Source organism: Crocodylus porosus, unplaced genomic scaffold (genome assembly GCF_001723895.1).
Source record: "Crocodylus porosus isolate Cpor-Errol unplaced genomic scaffold, CroPor_comp1, whole genome shotgun sequence".
NCBI lineage: Eukaryota > Metazoa > Chordata > Crocodylia > Crocodylidae > Crocodylus > Crocodylus porosus.
Window position 1 is genome coordinate 101361919 of NW_017728943.1, and position 6019 is coordinate 101367937.

The window sequence follows — 6019 nt, forward strand, 5'->3', positions numbered from 1 at the left end:
GCGTCCGTACGCGGTCGCGTTCTGTCCCCTCAACGCCACACGCGTGTCTGCCCCCCGCAATAACTGCACACACATGCCTCCATCCCCCTCAACTCCACACACACTCACTCTGTTCCCGTCACTACACACACACACCTCTGTCCCCCTCAAATCCACCCACACAAGCCTCTGTCCTTCATCACCTCCACACACGGATAGTGATACTCCACCCCATTCCTCATCTCCGCTAGCTGACCGGCCTGCTTTCTTCTCTGGGCTCCTTGTCGGATCTCAGGTTGTGGACACACAAGCCGTTCAGAGCCCTTTCAAAAGGAACGCTTCAGCTATGTTCACACTTCAGCTGTGTGGGGAGGAGCTGAGAACAATTCCCATGAAGGGGAAAAGTCTCTCATTTTAAGACTCCTTCATCCAGGTTTAAAGTTAGAGGCATTCTGGTGCCATCCCAGTTCCGTTTTCCAGGCTGGTGTGATGAGAAGACAGGATAGACTTGTACCTATAAACTAAACAAAGTGTGTGTGTGTGTGTACACGCTTTTGTTAGTGTATATGTGTACCTCGCCACTATTCAACTGCTACATTCATCCCCCTTCTCTCTCCCTGCCCAGCCTGTGTCTCACGCATTGACTCCTCAATTTACATCTTCACTGAGTGGATCTCTGACCTGCAGACCAGACTCTGGCTTCTTTACTATTCCTTCCATTCAGGAACAGTGCACACACCAACTGCAGATGCTTTCTCACCCTTGTAAAGGGTTTTTAAACTCAAAAGTGTGCTAAAAAAATTTCCAACTATTTAAATTAATCTAATAAAAGATATCAGATTCACCCAAAGAACCTTGTCTGCATATATATATATAGTTTATAGTACATATATAGAGATTGTGCTATATATTATTATATATAATATATAGCACAAACTGTGTAATGCACTAGAGAGAGAGAGAGAGATACAATCTATATCTATCTCTAGATAGATATGACATATATAACAAACGTGCATGGTGAGAAGAGACAATGATTACTAGGATGATGATATTTTACCCCTAAAATATATCCTTGGCTTTAAAATAACTTTTCAGTCAGACATAAAAGGAACACCGAATGACTGGTTCATTAAATGCTCACCAAAATTACTTTTTTTCCAGGTTTTATCACCATATATCTCTTTGCTTAAGGCAAGGGTTCCCAAACTGGTATTCATACCCCTAGGGTTACTCTGTGGGGTGTATGGGGGAGAAATTGTGTAATGGCAGATTTAATTGTCATTATAATAATTGGCATTTAAGGGGTTAAAATATAATATGTACTGGTACAGGAACACAGGCAACTGGTAAATGTGGAAGGGGGTACACAATAACAAAAATTGGGAAACCTCTGGCTGAAGGCAAGACTTTGTATGCATGAACTAAGTACAGGCAGTATTTGACTATTTTATCATAGTTTCGTAGATGTTAGGAGCTGGAAGAGACCTTACAAGATTATCTGGTCCAGCCCCCCTGCACTTGGGCAAGAAAAACTGCTGGGATCAGATGACACCAGCTAGGAGGGCATCAAGACACATTTTGAAGATTGTCAGGGTGGATGAATGTACCACCTCTAGGGGGAGCATGCCTAAGACTGACAAGCCAAATGGAAATGATTATTGGCATCTTTGGGCAGTGATGAATGGCCTTACATAACACATACAATAGTATTGCTGGAGGTTTAGTGTACATTTTTGTCCCTTTGCTAGATGCCATAAAAAGGAGCCATAATTTTTGTAAGAGATGCTCTGTGATTTTTTATGAGATGCAGTGGCTGTATCTGATACACAGCAACACAGTCCATCTTTTCTCATCTTTAGTAGATTTCCCAGTGTCCCCTAGTTTTCCAGTGCTGCTAGTTTTCACTGTCTCTTTCATCTTTCCAAATCCTTGTCTCTTAGAATCATGTCAAAATGTGAGAATTTCAAGCTTCATTTAATTAAAAAAAAAATCCACCCCCAACATTAGAGAGAATAGATTGAAAGTATGAGTCCTAAAGGATTTTAAACCTAAACTTAATATTTTTTAAAATGTTATGATTTTAAACCCATGATTTTTTTAGCCTGACTCATGATTCTTTATGTAGCTGGGCAATACTAAAGGATAAGCGCTTATTGTTTTGTACCAAATCAAATGAAGCTACATTTCATATGTGTCATAACTGTGGCGACAAATAAGGTAATGCAATATTATCCCATTAATGCAATGTTCAGGATTACAGAAATAATGTCCAATAGCAATAAGCAGAATGAATAAAAATAGTCTGGAGCTACCCAATGAAACTCACTGCCACACAATGTTGTGGAGGACAAAAGTGTAACTAGGGTCAACAAGGGATTAGACAAATATATGGAGGATAGGTCTGCCACGGGCTACTCAGCACAGCGGAGTGGAATGTAACATACTCATGGTGACTAGATGGGTAAAACAAGGAATTGATCACTCCGTACTGTTCCTTATACTCCCCTCTAAAGCAGTGGTCTCCAAACTTGTTTGATCGCACACCCCTATCAGTAAAAAATTTTTGAGCACACACCCACAATATATGTATATTTATTTATTTATAAATTATATACATGTACTACTGTACTAATATATTATGTACATTATAAAACAGACAAAAATAGAAATTAAAAAAGGATGAGATAAAGATGAAATAATATTTTTTATTTTTTTATTTTATTTATTAATGGTACAAAAAACCTTTTTGCTCTCACTAAAAAAAATATTATTTAGGTTTTACGTTGTAATGTGGCTGACAAAGAGCTCGAACTAGGAGTAGGAGAAGTGTCAGCTCTGCCATTTTCTTGCTGTTCACTTGTGCTCGCATTATTAGTATTAACTTCAATCCACGGTTTCTTTGCAGGAATCTTTTTAAGCCACTTGTCCATTTTGTGAGAGTCCACTTAGCTGGGCACACGTAAACTGCAATATGTTGCAATATGCTGAAAGCGAACGAGCGCTTCTTCCCTCAGGCTACCTCACGTACCGCACGTGACACGTTACACGTGACCATCCGACATACGGACTGAGTGAGGGCACCAGTGTCAATCTGTATATTAAATATTAGTAAAGCTTAATTTCTTTCTTATTTTTTTAGATAAAAAAAAATAAAAATACAAGTTCTAATATTTTCTTCACACACCCCAATGGATTGTCTTGCTGACCACTGCTCTAAAGCAGCCACTATTTGCACCATCAGGGACAGGATACTAGGCTAAATGGATCTTTGGTCTGACCCAGTATGGCAATTCTTGTGTTCCTATGTAGCATATAACAAAGATGTTCAAGAGACTACATTTCCTAGCAAGTGCTAAGCTATGGTCAAAGTTCACAGAATATAGTAACAGGATCCTGTTGCATCTTCCCTTATGAAAATTTCCAAATGCAAATGAAACCCCCAGTAAGCTTCTGAGCATTAGTTGCCCATATTGTTACATACACACACACACAAAAGAAAAAAAGCAGAAAACAAAAGTACCTTCTTTCAACAGCACAAAATTCTAATCTGTTTGAGTGTTCAAACCACATACGTTACACGCAGGCTTGAGTATTTGAAATTCTGCGACTGCTAGTACAAGCTTCAGTCACTCTAAAGTCAAGGACACAACATGAACCAATAAAATCTGCTAACCAGAAAATTAGAAAACTGTATTCACACTCACTGGTCCTCGTGCAGCCCAAATCCTACAATTGGTAGGTTACCTTTGCTCTTTCATGAAACGCTATTCCTTATCTAGGGTACGTAGGTTGTAGCCATGTTGGTCTAAGGATGTAGGCAGACAAGGTTTTTTGGGTAAATCTGATATCTCTTATTAGACCAACTCAAATAGTTAGAAAAATTCTTCTTTGCAAGCTTTCTGGTATAAATACCGTTCATTGGGTTGAGGCCCCTGCCTTAAGCAAGGAAGCTTCCTCAGCCTGACAAAGGATATTTATACCGGAAAGCTTGTAAAGAAGAATTTTTCCAACTTTTTGAGTTGGTCTAATAAAAATGATCAGATTTACCCCAAGAAAACCTTGTCTGCCTATTCCTTATCTAGGAAGGTATCAGATAACTGAATTTTTCTTCTCTCCTAAAAAGACAATTGTTCTTCTAAAAGCCATAGATGGCCCATAAAAAGTCTCAAAGCAAACATACGAACAAGAAACACAGCTGGGGGAAATTTGGTGTGTAAGGTTCCAAAACCTCACAAGAATATTATACCAATAGAAAGTCCTGTAATTTAAGGTCTCAACCATGTTGCAATTAAATGCTGTGTTGGAGAACTCGAGTACAACAGAATATACCCTTACAGTAATTAAAACCCAAAGGAAATTAATTTCTCAACAATGTCCTATTAAGGAGAATTCCTGACTCTGCACCATCACCCTAGGAAAGCTTTCCCCAAACTTCACTAATCCTGTGTGATAAACAGGAGGTCAGTGTTACATGGAAAATCTGAGCCTCTGCACCAACTATGCTCACTCTTCCTCGGGAGGGTCCCTGGGTTTCTGTGGCAATCCTCAGAATAAAGATGTTCAAGGGTTGGATTAATTATTTTTTGTACTTCTATCAGACCAGAAAAGAAAGTCATCTTTTTGTACCTCTCCACTCTTGGATGGAACTGCCCAGAATACCCATTTCCCTCCTGCATTTATACTGGACCTCAGGAAGCCTTCTGTAGGACTTGAAAGGAGGAGGATGTGGGCTGTGCTGCACTGGCACTCCAATCCCTACCTATGTGAAAGGGATGAGATTCCACATGTGGATCTTGGCATAGTGGGAGCAATTTGGGCATTTGCTTGGTCTTGAGGTGTAGATGTCTAGACAAGAACAAATAAATTCCTGATAAATTAGCTAACTTTCAATCTTTGAATTTTTACAAGGCTGATTCACGCTAGTTTTACAGTCTGACAAGTAGTCACACTGTGGCAGACTCTGTCTAATACCAAGCAGATTTGGAATTAAAGTTATTCTCAAAGAACACCCAATTAAATAAAAATTAAAATGATAGAACCATAACTTTTTACAGAGAGTATGAAAACTCCTAGCAGATTTAACACTTTTTTTCTGTCAGATTTTTTTTTTTACAGACATCAAAAAAAAAATATTATGGCATTTTTCATGTGTACTAATAGTGTTCTAAACTGTTTTTTGGAATAAGCAATAGATAGGATAAATAAATAATGTCAACCTTTATTCTTCAAAGAGGCACACTTGGAAGAGATGCTACCACTTGTTGAAGCCAAGAACCCAGCTTACCTGAAACACAACCAAAATTCTATTATAAAAGCCTAAATCTTCCTGTCTGTCTGTCTGTCCATAATGCTTCATTTGCATTCTGATTGGTTGACAAACAGCCAATCAGAGTGCAAGGAAGTGTTCTGACCGAAGGCAGCCTGCCGCCATGATGGTGGGGACACAAGAGAGGACAAGGCGAGCACAGATGGCCTCCCCCCCTCCCTGCAGGTAACGTGGGGGGGGGACAGGGAGTGGGCCCGGGGCCAGTACCGGCAGGAGTACACCAAGGGATACCGTGCTCAAGGGGGTAAAAGGCAGCCTCCCTTACAATACTTTCACTATCAAAGTCATGGCGGGCAAGATAACGAGGGTGCATGGACACCCACTTGGCACGGTAGGGGGCGCCAGGAGAGATCACGGCCGCTCCTGGGTCCCTGCCCTGTGACACTAACAATGCAAAGCTTTTGACACCTTAAATTGCATCAGGAAGTGATTTGAATGCTGTTGCAGGGCACTTCAGTACCCTGCTCCTAGTGAGTCTTGAACTTAAGGGGGCAGGTGTGTCGCAGGCCTCTTCAGTGCTCTGCTCCTATAAAGAGGTACAGGTGCTGGTTGCCAGGGCAACTGCAGTTGGTCAGCTGACCAGAAGGGGACAGGGCCTGACCTATATAAATGTAATCCAGGCTGAGGGCAGGGAAGCAGTTCTCTGCTAGCAACCAAGGAAGACAGAACTCTGTGGGAGTAAGTGGAATAGAGAAGCTTGATGGCCTGAGC